The 14740-nt window shown below is 35.6% G+C and overlaps 1 long non-coding RNA gene across 1 annotated transcript; it reads right to left on the reverse strand.

Annotated features, from left to right (window-relative positions):
* Positions 1-3220: 3220 nt before the first annotated feature.
* Positions 3221-3856, reverse strand: LOC149968887 (uncharacterized). Its single transcript, XR_016480677.1, has 2 exons — positions 3564-3856; positions 3221-3468 (listed from the first exon to the last, which is right to left on the reverse strand). It is a non-coding gene; the product is annotated as an uncharacterized LOC149968887 (long non-coding RNA).
* Positions 3857-14740: the final 10884 nt, after the last annotated feature.

A 14740-nucleotide genomic window follows, 5' to 3' on the forward strand; every position in this document is an offset into this window, starting at 1 on the left:
TCAAATGATGGAGATAAAATTTGTTTGTTGGTTATAAAAATAATTAAATATATTAGTACAACTAACCGTGAAGCAATTTGCAAGTGGTAGTTAACAGATTCACTCTTGTCGATCAACGCAAACGCTTGACGCGTAAAAATATCAGTCGCTCCTAAGGAACGAATGACGGTTGATCCACTCAAAGAGTCGGAGAAATGGGTAAACAAAGGAGATATAGTTGTTGCGGCCAGACTTTTCAGTTGACGATTAGTTCGCAAATAAATATTCTGAAACAAATTATTATTTTAAATAAAGCCCAAGACAATTTTAATATAAGAGTGAATTGTTTAAGCTTTGTTAACACGTTATTAGACTTTATCAACTGTATCTGATGAACCTTTTTTGAAATACCTGCCAATAACCATAATCCTAATAAAAAAGATATCAAATTGAATTAACGGCTTTAAAAGTCACTTGATGACTTAGGCCCAAGGTGGTTTCTTGGGTATTAGCTCAGCTGATTATTAGTATTATATTCTATTTTATATTTTATTTAACCGAATTTATGACAATATAAACAATTATTAACCGATTCGTGAAGCAGATTAGTGATTATCTTTACCTGATTATGCACCTGACAGATTTGTTCTGTTAAGATAAGATAACTGGGGGTGAATATGTTTTATCTGCTCTGTTTAATGAAAAAAAAAACAAGAAAGATAAACAAATATATCTTAAGAAATAAAATGGGATGCACTGGCAAAATAATAATTAATTTATTCATTGATTAGTTGTTCTCGAAATTATCACCGGGGTGCTTAATTGTTACTTTTGAACTTCAGCCCCTCCCAAAAAGGCCCAAAAAATTATTTTAGTAAAATCATTTAAACATTGTTCTTAATTTCATAAAATATTCTTTGAAAAATTAAATTGATAAAATAACCGCCATTGCCAAAAGAAATAATGGTACTTCCCAAATTATCGCAATTGTATAGTAGCGATCATTCTTGTGATGGAGTGCAGGAATTTCATAAGGTTAAAAGGAATAATTTGATCCGCTTCTTGCGTGTCTTTTGAGAATCGATTGATAATCCGTCCAACAGGTGTCGTGTCGAAAAATAATAAAGGAGATCGAAGCACGTTGAGCAACATATTCGAGTGAATTTTAATAGAAGCTCTCAAACTAGCACTCCAAACGCAGAGAACATTAGTTCTGATTGCAGAACGGTGAAGCCTCCCAACTCTAAAACTCTCATATTTGTTGACTGGACATTGGTAGTATTGCTCGACGGGTTAGCTGCCTCGTCACTCCAAAGTACCAGCCAATTATTTGAAAGAACAAAAACGACTGGATAGAGAGCGTAGTTGGTTATTATTATAAAACACCAATTATATCCGACCACTTTGGCGCACTTCCGAAAAACTGGAAGAAAAACCTGTAAAATTATCCACAAATTAAATTCTTTATGCTTGCACAATATGTCTTTTCAATTTACATTAAGTGCTGTATTCAGACAAGTATCAAATTAGTGAGGTAAAGTAAACTGATGTTTTATAATTAAAAATAAAATTACAGAGGAAGATGTTTTTCGTTGAAAGGTTGGAAAAAATGAAAATGTGGGTTACTTCTGGTTATTTAAAAGGTTTATTATTTATCTCAAAATTAGGTACGATAATTCCAATTTTCAAGCCGATGTTCGAAAATTTCAGAGAGCTTAATCACAATGTTTAATTATTTCAAAATTAAATCAAAGAAGGAAAGGCATAATATTTTTTAAAAAAACGTGACTTAAAGAGGGAATAATTTTCTAAATAATAAAATAAATATTTATTATTTGCTTAAACATAAGAGATTATTTTTGGTAATTATGCCTATTGGGTTGCTATCTATAGGCGCTTTGGAAAATTTAAATATAACGAGATTGTGCAATCATAAAAGGGAAACAGTTCATCTTTCAAACACAAAATATAATTTTTTAAGTTTAGACTCAAAGATTTTTTCGAAAACGGTTTACCGATTTGTGGGTATTTTTCTCTTTCTGAATTATGGTCTTTCCTTTTACTTTTTTGAGCTCTTTATCTGTGGTTGATTCCAAAACGGCTTCTGTTGCCTCGTTTCGAGGGATTTCCTTCCTGCGTAAAAAGAGCGTACCGTTATTACGCTCAATGAAATATTTTTTCTATATACAATCTTGGTTAAAGGGAATATAACCTCAGGTTTTTTGGTGTAGAATACCAACACTTCGTTCATTTCCCGCTCCCTCCTATGGCTTTAGATATTTTTGTCACTGGTTAGTGATTTCCCGCCAAAATTGTTAACATATAAAACATAAAAAACCTTAAAAAAGACTTGAGGTTATATTCCCTTTAATAAATATATATTGAAAAAATATATTGAATTGGTATATAAGCAAAAGATTTACTTTTCAAACTTCAACTCTAGTGACCAAGAAGCAATGTGATTAAAGAAAACCCTCAAATTCACTTTCAAATATTCCGCCTGGTTAAATTTTATGTTTTCTGACTAAGGGCCCGGTGCAGAGACGATTTAAAAATTATCGTTAACTTTACGAGGATTGTAAAGTTACGAGAGCGGATTTACGATGTCGTAAAGTTACGATTTTGTAAATCGAAATCGCGGTGCAGAGACAATTTTTCGGGCTCTCGTAAATGACGAGTCTGGTATTTGGGAATCGGTTTTTGTTTAGGCTCCGCCCACTTATTGACCAATGAGAAAGCGTTATTTTGACGCAAAAATTTAAACATTTGTTTGAAGGCTCAACTCTATTTTAAAAGTTACTTATTTTTTTGTGATTTTACACATTTTAAGAAAACAAGTTAGCTGAAAGTCTTTTTTTGAGAAAGAATATGGGGAAAATTAAACCAGGTGAAGAGAGACAACCAAACTTTAGTACAAGAGAACTTCAAGCAACTATTAATTGTTTGGAAGCTAGGCCTGATTTATTGAAAACCTACAAAAGTAGTGAAGATGTGGAGAAGGCCTGGGCAGAAATTGCCCACGAAATTGCCTGTATATATGGGTATGTGCCTCATAAGAGCGACAGTAAAAATAAGAGCTAAGTGGACTGATTACAAAAGCACCGTTAAAAAAAGGAGGTGTCCGTTTGCCGTTTAATAAGTGAAGCTGCGTTGCACGGGATTAGAGGAGTTGATAGTTCACAAGTCACGCACCAGGTTGGTTGTTTGTGCAAAGCTAGTGTTTTGAAATGAAACCACAATAGTCTAATTAAATTTTAATGAAAAGCTAGAAAATCCTCCATTGTAACAAGTGAAAATATTTCAGTGTAGCACGACTCATTGGCACTCCTAACTCTGGACTATTTCGGGTTACTCCCCTCAATATGCCAGCAAGTGTGGGTGGTGACGCTATAGATTTTTCACTGAAGAGACATGGTAAAATGGGCTTAGAAGTAGAATCACAGTTTCATTGGTTAAACATAATCTTGTTTAGCTTCCCAAATTGATGAGCTTGCATGAGAAAAGAAGTTTAGAAATATGGAAGAGTTGGTCGCGGATATTGGTACATTTCAATAAGGTCACGTAAAAACTATCAAGTCCTTTACCTTATTTGTACTCTCATAAACAGATGCAAGAGCAATGGGTAGTGAAAACCCATTTCCTCCACCTAGGCCTACAATGAAACCTATAGGGCTCAGTTTCTTGTTTCAAAGGCAGATCTGATACTGATATCGTTGTTCACATTTTGCCAGAACAATCTGAGTACATGATTTTCACAGGTTTAAAGCTTGGTTCACATACGTTAGCAGCTTTTCCATTTTCTCTGTGTTCTTGCGTTCCACAGCACTACAGAAGGCCGAGTGGGAAATGAGAAAATACAGAAAATTTATCCCAGTGAACCCAGTTTAACAATTTGAAAATTTACTACCAGACACCCAGCACCTAAGCCTTCTTTAACAGCTGCTAACACCTTAGAAAAAACAGCTCAGTCAGTTGTGAATTATCAAGAAAGGTTAAATGCAATTTTGGGTTCAATACTTTCCGAAATGGTAGCCAAACGGTCACAAGATGCCTAACTTGGCATTGCATTTTCCAATCATTTAGAAAATGCAAATAGAATTCTTATTGGCATTCACAACACTCAAGTACCTGTTGAAAATCTTTACCTTGGTGTTACATCAATTCCACTTCCTAACCCTAAAACAAAAAATCATTGATATGTCTAATCTTTCAAAATAAAACTGGTGCAAATTATTAATTACTTATCTTTAGCACTAAGATTGATGTTTTCAAATATATTATCATCCTTTCATATGCATTATTTCCATCTATTTATATTTTGTAAACCACTCTATAAACTCATTGTTCATTATGTACCTCTTTCATTTTTCACAGCTGTTATTTTTTTTACTCTGATCAGCTGGTTTTTTTCTAATAAGAAGCCTCCATCTACCCACCAGATTTTTTTCGCAAAATAAAAGGCGCCCTTTTTGAATTTTTAATTATTCAAATAAATTACCATGTTTTCTTTTAATATATTTTTTTATTGGCGAAGAGCAATTAATTTACATTGAAAAAAATATTTGAAAGTAATCGACGAATAACATATTATTGAACCAGTAATAAATAACAAAGAATAATATCACAAGAGAACAAAATCATTGGAGTTATTAGAGAAACTAGAGTTTTTAGTTCCAAAATTAGAATCCTTGACCACGTGATTTCATTATAAGAAAATTTGTTCTACAAGTATGTCCCCAAATTAAATTTAATAATGGGAGAGGGCGGTTTTAATTTTAAAAATCAAATCATATCGTAGAAAACTGAAATTATTCTTGATGTAAATTTCTTTGTCCATTCAAGTTTTCCACCAATTGATTTAAAATTTGATTAGCCCGAGCATGTAATTGAGCATTAGTGAGTTGACATGGGGGATCCTGTTCGCTTGTGCCATCTCGTTCTTCTACCATTGCCTCGGGCATTTCCACACCCTTGTCAAGGTAGAAATTGTACAAGATGACACAAGCGAATACAAATTTTCAAACCTTAAATCTGGGGCATACAGCAAATTGCCTCCTTAATCACTCCATGATCCTTGATACTGTGTATCTCTCGCCCATGTGGCCGTCACCCATTGTATACTTCCAGTCACGTAAAAATTCAAGCAAATAAGTATCTATAGAAAATAACAATGATTAGAAGTGGCAACATATGAGCATTAAAGAGCAACAAAAGGTAGGAAAATGTTAAAAGACCAAATTATTTTACAATGTTTTACACTCGGTTATTTTCCCTATGCAAATTTTTTATCCTCCGATGGTACATCTCCTAAAAACTGACCCTATACCACAAATATTCTCTGGTTTTGTTTTGCACCCCTAGCTCACGAAAGGGGTGAGGTATCTTCCTTCCCAGATATTTTCTTCAAACTTTGCCCAATCGCTTTTCTTACTCATTTACTACTCAAAATCTAAGCCTAGATAAATATCAGTTTTGAGTATGAAAGAGTAGGATTAAAATATGTATTCCAAAAGGTTGTATAAAGAGTTAACAGAAGTGTTTGTCATATAACCGGTGTTAAAGCACATAATAGTAGTAAAAAAAATTACATAGTAATAAAAAATATATTCCTACCTGGGAAGCTGCAGATAGTGGTCTCAATGCTTCATGGTCAAGGTCGGGCCTTGGCTCTTTCAAAAGTTTAATGAATACCCTTTTTGGAAGTCGATAATTTGCTAAAAACTCTGTCTGACCAAAGGGTCTGGTCTCTCGTGATAAATACACTCATTTCCAACTGGTTCAACAATGTTTATTCCTCGATTAATTTCCTCAGCTCTTCGCATCGCGAGCAGAGTGACAAACCCCGCCATTTTTGTTATCAATATTTCGCGTCGTTTACGTCTTTACGACACCTCCAGAGCACTCGTAACTTTACGAGCGAAAGTCACTCGTAAAGTTACGAGCCTATTGTCTCTGCACACCATTTTCGCGAAAAAAATCGTAAGTTCTTTGGCCACGCCCACTTCCTCGTAAATTTACGAGGATTGTAAAGTTACGAGAGTGAAAAAACGTCTCTGCACCGGGCCCTTAATCATCAAATTGTCCGTTTCGTTTTAAAGGCAACGCATGATATAAAAGTATAATAAATAAATAATTATAAATCCCCTAAAACGAGTTAGTGGCGACTGTAAAGACCTTTTAGCTATAAAATTGAAGTAAAGAAAATGATAAAACCTCTTTTTAGCAATAAATGCATTACTTAAGTCTACTTGGGCATAAAAAAACAAATAAAAGTTTAAAAATCAAAGGACTTTATTAATAATAACAAATGTAACATAATTAATCATAAGTATACCACTGTACCTTTATTCCATTCAACAACCTTCACTAACGGTTTGTTTCACCACGAACCAGTAAAAAGATGGACTACGTTAGATTTTAACCTTTTTATTCATCCTAGTAATTTTGGAAGTCACACTATTGGCTACTATTTAAGCCAATGGAAAACCTCTAAATTGAGAAGGCATTTTCGGTGTCGGAATTTTAGTCAGCCCAATGAAGCTTTCTTGAAATTTATAAACTCGCTCGTTTTGTGCGAATGAAGTTAAATAATGAGTAATTTAGAAAAATAAAGGTTGGGGAAAATGACCAATATGTGATCGCTTTCCGAAAATGGAACAAGTCGTCGAAGTGGGATATTCCACCAGCTTTATTAAAACCCATATCAAGCCTAGAAGAGTTAGGCCTAGGCTCAAAAGAATCTGCAAAGACTCCAACCCTGTAGATGCGCCGGAAAAGCTCAACCTGAATTTCAACTATTTTTTCCAATAAACCTGCTTCTTTTATTTGGCAATGCAAATTTATTTTAGAACGTGAGTTTCCGAGAACTTCATTAATTTGCAAATTAATTACATTAAGGGGGAAGAATACAGTAAAAGCCTCTTTTTCGTTCAAGCTGAACGTTTCTGTTTTAACAATTACACAATTGAATTATATTTTTCTTATTAGGCTGAACTTTCCTCTAGTGCTTAAAATAATTTTTATAATTCTAATATTAATAGTTAACGAGATATAAGGTCCTAACTAAAGGTTAGTTTGGGCGCTTGCCTAACTTGTTTAGCTCCGGGGGTCCGAATTAAAACGTAATAACTTAATTACAAGCACTAAACCAGAGGCTGTTCTACACTTAAATATTAATTTTATAAGCTAAAATACAAAATTAAAAGAGTTCATCTTGAAATAGCGCGAAAGTAAACAATGGCCACTGTAGTCTTCCACCTTAACAGATTTTGACACTATATCGTAGTTCATTTTAGCTCCTAAACCTTGGTTGTTCAAATCGGTTTGTTTACTTAAATAATGGCCGTCGGTTTATCAGACGGCATTTGAGATTCGATGACGTCAAATTTGACTTCAAATATGACGTCAAATATTACGTAGGGTACGGATGACGCAATATCTGTGAAACAAACCGTTAGTGAAGAAATAGAGCTAGTAGCAAACTTATGAGTAATTATGTTACATACGATAATAATAATCAGCTAAGCTAATACCCAAGGCACCACCTTAGGCCTAAGTTATCAAGCGACTTTAAAGCCATTAATTCAGGTGGCCGGGTTACAATGTGTCAGTGGCGTAGCCAGAAATTCGTCAAGGGGGGGTCGAGAAGGGGGTGGAAATTTGGTACAGTCAAAGGTAGACACAAGGGGGGGGGTTGGACACGGAAACCCCCCTTGTCTACGACACTGCAATGCGTAGGAGGGTGGTGGCAAGCTCTTCATGCCACGCGAACCAACAGCTCCCTACACTATAGCTATTACCGTTAACTTCTACAAGTTTTTATGGACCCCTTTATTGCTCAATATCAAAAAAAAATCGTACTATAGTTTCGGCTTATTTAGGCCATCCTCATTTTGTTCCTTTGATGATGGCCCAAAATATAAATTAATTAAAGTAAATCTATGACAACAGCTGCATTTTGTGGTTTCATCGTTTTTCGAATTGGTCGGATTTCATTTCAGCTTTCTTTCCAACTATTTTTTCAGTTTACAAACAAATTTTAGCCAATACTGTTAGTACATAACGCTTGCATCAGTGGGGTTTCATTTAGGTCGGTATTTGGCCAAAAAATTTCAAATTAGTCAAACGCCACTGGAAACGTTCTTTTACCCAGAATTCGGACACTCCGCCAGGTGTCGCATGCTTTTTAAAACATCATCGACGTGCGTCTAGAAGGCGTGGATTTAGTAAAACAATGAGAAACGAGACGATTTGATTTTTGGTGTGGGAGGAGCTTAATGATCAAGCGTGAGGGGTTAAGCCACGTATCCGCTACACATCTTGAATTTTCTTTTGGCTTTGAATGTAAATTGTAAGTTTTCTATAATTAAATTAAAACTTAAAATAACTAATTTTCAAAGGGTCAATGATTTCTAACTAAGACTAAAAACAAAACACTAACAGCGCTAGGCCTAATAGTATTTTAGTAGGGAAATATGTTTCATTGAATGCTAAAGATAATTTATTGAAATATTAATAAAGAACTTAAGGATATAAATTTTCAGAAAATGCCTGGTGCCAAATATTCTATATATGGTTGTGAAAACAAAAGGAAAAGTAAACTAAAAAACTAGTCAAATGAATTTTAAATACATTCCTAGGCAAATAAAGTACAACACGTGCCTTATTTTGAAATAAATCAAAATGTCTCTATTTTTTGTTTCGAGAACTTGTTTTTATTGTATTTATTTATATCTGATATCAACAACGAAGACCACGAAACCGCAGCAGGCTCATGTGCAGTCCGAAAATGCTAATTAACAATTTTATAAAAGATAGATAAAAGTGAATATACTCTGAAAAATGTAATATGAATAATAATAACAATTTACTAAAAATTTTGAGGATTAAGGGGAGGGGGTGCGACTATTTCGGAAATAATAGACGAATCTGGATTGGAGAGTCACATTGTGATGGCCATTCGGAAAGCAATTTTGGAAGACGATTGTATAATGTCCGACGGTATCGCATTCCAATCATTTATGACACGGCTTGATAATTGACGATAGCGTGCGGAGCTTTTTACTAAAGGTTTACTTAATTTGGCCTGATGACCCCTTGTACTCGCATTAGTAGATAAAACAAATAGGTCAAGGAAGGTAGCGCTATCCGGAGTCTTAGGTAACGCTGGTACACTGTTAAAAATTGCTGTTAATTTTACAGGAATTTACCTGCAAGAAAATTACCAGGAAAGTTTCTGTAAAATTATAGGTTATTTTTCCTGTAAAACTAAGCAAGTATAAAGCTGTTCTAGGTACGATAAATATAAAGTACAATTAACATTATTTGAAGTTACTGTTTTTCCAACATGAAACGTCTAATTGCTTCCCATAATTTGAAATATAACAGCAGGTAGTTGATTGAATCGTGTAGTTGAGCAAAACGCTCAAGAGAATATGTTTGAAAAATGGGTTTTAATATTAAACATTCAGAGTGCCCTATATGTGAGCAGTCCATTGCAACTTATAGTGAAATTCTTCACCATTTATTGCATGGCGGTCGCAATTCAGCAGACATCTTCTACGCTCGGGCTTCCGTTGAATTCCAACTTTAAGATATTTATATCAAAAGTCAATATTGCAGCTAGAGATTCCAACAGTAACCCGGTTTCGCCCTGTTGAGGCTCATCAGTTCTGTGTAGGAACTCTGACTATCTTCGGAAATCTGCCGATATCAGTAAAACTAATAGACATTTAGAGTGCCCTATATGTGATCAGTCCATTGCAACTTATAGTGAAATTCTTCGCCAATTATTGCATGGCGGTCACTATTCAGCAGACATCTTTTACGCTCGGGGTTCCATTGAATGCCAACGTTGAGATATTCATATCAAAAGTCAAAATTTATGTAGATTTCCGAGGATAGCCAGAGTTCCTACACAGTACTGATGAACCCCAAAAGGGCGAAACCGGTCTACTGTTGGATTCTTTGGCCTAAATTTTGATTTTTGATATAAATATCTGATTTACAGTAAATCAGGGTTCTTGTTTAAGCATTTCTTAGAGTCATACATGAGGCGCGGTTTAGTATTAGTTAAACACATTTTTATTTTCGTCATGTACCGGGGCTTAAGCAAAAATTTCCATTGTGTTAAAATTCTCTTGGGACCGTATTCTTTTACTTTAGCAGCTCAACTGAAAGCACACTTAAACCATTTTAAACAATTTAGTTTCACTGATTTTTGGCCTTTCTTTAAAATTTCTAGAGCTATTCGCTTAATATCTCATCGACCGCCATTTTGAATAGCTGCGCTAATGGAAGGGCCTTCACACGGAAACTAACCACCCATTTCTCTGAAAATTACATTTTATCATTGTCTCTAAAGTTCGCACTTGAATGTGCTATTTTGGACTCCTAACTAACTACCTAATATATATATAACTACTGCTTCGGCATAACTGATAAAACGGATCATTTAGCATCACTTATGTTTTGGTTTTCGTTTTAAAATAAATTATTTAGATTTAAATTTTAGTAAACAAGAAATGAAATTAATTTAACTATACCACTTCGGTGTGTAGAAAGGACGAGCTACTAGCAGATCTTCCTTTTCTGTTTGGTTGGTATTTAAGTTTTCATCGTTGGCAAATTCGGTGAGGAAATCCTTGAAAGCGCTTTCTTTGGACCAAATCTCTCTGTACGTTCCACTTTCAGAGATCATTCCGTCTTTGATGACGTATATCATGTCCACCTCACGGAGAACCGCTACATTGTGCGTCACTAACACTCTGGCTTTGAGAAGTAAACGTGAGGTTCTAGAATATTGTAAAGCGAACAACCTAAAAATAGATCCAGAGTCAATAGACTATTCATCAAAGAACACATATTCAGGAATTTGCAACTTGCAAACAAGTACGGAAACGGAAACGGAACAAAGAGAAGATGATCCCTTCTCCAATCTCGAAGTATGTTTCACAAATATCGATGATCCGAAAACGTACGAAGAAGCAATCCAAACAAAAGATGTTGTAAAATGGAATGAAGCCATGGATGAAGAGATCGCCACATTACGAGATAGAAATGTATACACACAAGTACCCAGACCAGATAAAATAAAAGTACTTGGAAATAGATGGGTATATGTCCGGAAGAGGGACGAAATAGGACATATTGTTCGTTACCGGGCCAGATTGGTTGCACAGGGTTATGCCCAACAACAAGGAAAAGACTACGAGGAGAGCTACTCACCAGTAGTAGACCCTGTATTAGTTCGTTTCTTCCTTTACATGTTTTTTGCCTTTTGAAATGGATGTGTAAACATATAGATATCAAATGCGCCTACCTATATGGCGACCTAGACCAGACCACGTATATGGAAGTACCGAAAGGATATCGAAAGGATCCAAATGTAGTGTGGAAATTAAACAAAAGCCTGTATGGTTTACACCAATCTGGACGTTGCTGGTTCAATAAATTACACGCTGAATTGAAGTTAAGTGGTTTTCAAGAATTTTTATCATGCCACTGCGTCTATCGTTACAAATGGGACTGTATTATCCTTATTTGTGTTTATGACATCCTTGTCTTCACCAAAAACGCTGCAGTAATGAACTACGTGATGACCCTCATGAGAAGCAGATTTGATATTCAAGATCTAGGACAAATTAAAACTTTTCTTGGCATTGATGTGGCAATAACGCCAAATGGAATCGTATTATCACAAAGACGATATATTGAACAATTAAGTCGACAATATGACATGATACCTTGGAAACGAGTTTATGAACCCCTGAAGTTTGGAACGAACATCATAAAACCAAACCAAGATAAGCAAGACCTAAAGGTACCATACAGAAACATGATTGGTGGACTGTTATTTATCGCAAGACATACACGCCCGGACATATTATATACCGTCAATGTCCTTGCTAAATATAACAACGATTTCAACCTAGACATCTGGAACCATTTAGTTCACCTATGGAACTACGTGGTTACCACCAAAAACAAGGTCTTAGTCATGGAATACACAGAACAGCCAGAAATCATCGCATATTGTGACGCATCATGGGCATCAGATCCAGAAACCAGGAAATCCACCTCAGGTTATCCAATCATGTGTGGCGACGCACCTCTCGCTTTTAAATCAAAGAAACAAACATTAACCGCGTTATCAACAATGGAAGCGGAATTAATTGCCGCAGTGGAAGTGACCAAAGACCTTATATATCTCCACCACGTCCTAAAAGAATGTTCACCTATATTACCGTCATCCTTCCCTGATCAAATTCAACTATGGATAGACAATCAAGCAGCCATACAATATATGAAGAACACAGTTGACAACTCGCGAACAAAATACATGGATTTAAGAGTAAAATTCCTGCGGGAAAAAGTAATTGAAAAACTTGTTGTTGGTATGTTTGTGCATTCAAAATTTAATCGGGCTGATGTATTCACAAAAGCATTACCAAAAGAAAAACTCAATGTGTTAACTGATTATGTAAAAGAAATTGATTAGTGATAATAAGTGAAGCAGGGGGAGTATGATAGTCAAAATAACAAGCACCAACGAAAATGCTTCACGTATTATCACGTGTGTAGTCTATTGACCCTTACAAGGGAAGGGTCGTCTGCTAAAACGGCTTCGTTATGTTTTTTATATTTTTGAGACAATAAATTTTATTGTATCACGTTGTTCTACAAAAGATGCCTCATTGTCATTGATTGCATTTTAAACCTAAATGGATACTTAACATATATCATCATTATATTTAAATAGACTTAATTTTTTTAATTTGTTAGGTATCCAAAAGTCAGATATTACTAACGTTATTAAGATTGCAAAGAAATACTTTTTAATAAAATGTTACTGGCTTGGTTGGTGCGTCCACACGCGCATTAAAAATGACGGAAAGCGCGCCGAATACGGTTAAACCTCATGAGGTAGTCTCAGCCCGGGTCGATGCCGCGCCAAATTTTGTCGTGTTAACACGGTTGTGCCAGGCTCGGCCCACTTCTAAACCGCTCCAAAGTGTCCGTGTGGAAAGGGCTTAAGAGTATTGTTGAAACAATTTTGAGTGGCTACATTCCCAATTAGCAGACCTCCACCAACCATTATGTTGGCACCCATATTTACAACCTCCTCTGTATAAAGATGGAGCGGTAGAATATTCCGGAGCAACTCCAGAGAAGTGCCCTGGGCAGTTCTCATAGCTTGATCTGTAATGCTGACACAGGCCAGCCTTTGCACAGTTCATAATTCTGTCTATACGAACTTAAACACCACCCTCGACCACCAAACCACTGCTAAGACCCCAAGATTTGTTGATGGTACCCCTAACTCTCCAGAATAACATTGTTGTCTTACTGATACTAAGATCTAGATGAAGCTTCCATGTTAGTGAAGGAGGGGTAAGTTTGAACACTTAAAGAATGAATGAATACTTCATAGTTAACAGTAAAACAATTTATTAGCAAGCTATTCTATTTAACATTATTTACAACTGAAGTGGTTAGCTGGAGAGGCAGGGAGAGACTGACTAGTATACTGCTTCTCTTAAGATCACCGGGTTGCCATGTGACCATTACGCTGACGTCATGGAGAAATTGGCGGGAATAGGGCAAAGCTCAATGTTTTTTACATGACTATTTACACTCCCCCACTTTGGCGTATACATATATTTTTCTGACATTAAGTTAAATTATTAATTCATTAACTTTATCTTTGTTAAACTTCTAATCTTAACATTGTTATATATTTCATAAAGTTGGTTTTGTTCACAATCTTCGTTAGTACATCTGCGATGTTATCATTCGATTTCACTTAACTTAAATCAAAAGTATTTTTATCCAAATTATCCCAAACAAAATGATACTTCAAGTCAATATGTTTGGTACGTTGATTCTCAACATTGTTTTTAGATAATGCTATGGCAGCTTGGTTATCGCACAAGATCAGGGGCTTTTCTACACAAACACAAAATGATTTTAATTCAGTAATTATTGGTTGTAACCATAGCAGTTCTTTGATGGCTTCAGTTAGCGCAATATATTCTGCTTCAGCCGTTGACAAGGCCACAGACTTTTGTTGTACGGAACGCCATGATATAAGATGTCTGTTGTATTTTCAAACTCCCATCCGGTCGAAAATCAAAGACGACTCCTAAAAGCTTCTGTACGGGACCAAGATGCTTCATTTGGTATTTTGTAGAGAGTATCTTGAACGTGTCTTGTATCGCTTCGTTATTCTTGGCCAATACCACTAGGTCATCGACGTAAACCAGAACAATAACCGTGAAAGGTTTATAATAAACGCAGTTTGTTCCGAATAATTTGGTAAAGCCCAGTTCTGTGAAACTCTTGTCAAGTTCTAGGTACCACTGCCGCCCACTCTGGGGTAAACCGTATAGTGATTTATGTAAGCTCAGGCAGAATTTGTTAGGATCCGCCTTCATAAAACCCGGGACTTGTTTCATCAGTACTTCTTGATCCAATTTTCCATATAGGTAAGCATTGGTGACGTCAAAGTGACCATGCGTCCATCTCAGACACATGACGAAGAAAGAAAGAAATATTCTTATAAGGGTGAAATTGACTACGGGTGAAAAAGACTCTTCATAGTCTATGCCTTCTGTTTGTCCAAAGCCTTGGGCCACGATCCTTGCTTTGTATCGGATAATCTTGCCACTTGAATCTTTCTTTAAGGCGTAGACCCATTTACATCCCATGATCTTTCCGCTTGGTTTTTCAACAACCTTTGCCACTTGTCTCTCTTCTAATA

This window comes from Leiobunum rupestre, chromosome 1 (assembly GCF_980474605.1).
Source record: "Leiobunum rupestre chromosome 1, qqLeiRupe1.1.hap1, whole genome shotgun sequence".
Taxonomy (NCBI): domain Eukaryota; kingdom Metazoa; phylum Arthropoda; class Arachnida; order Opiliones; family Sclerosomatidae; genus Leiobunum; species Leiobunum rupestre.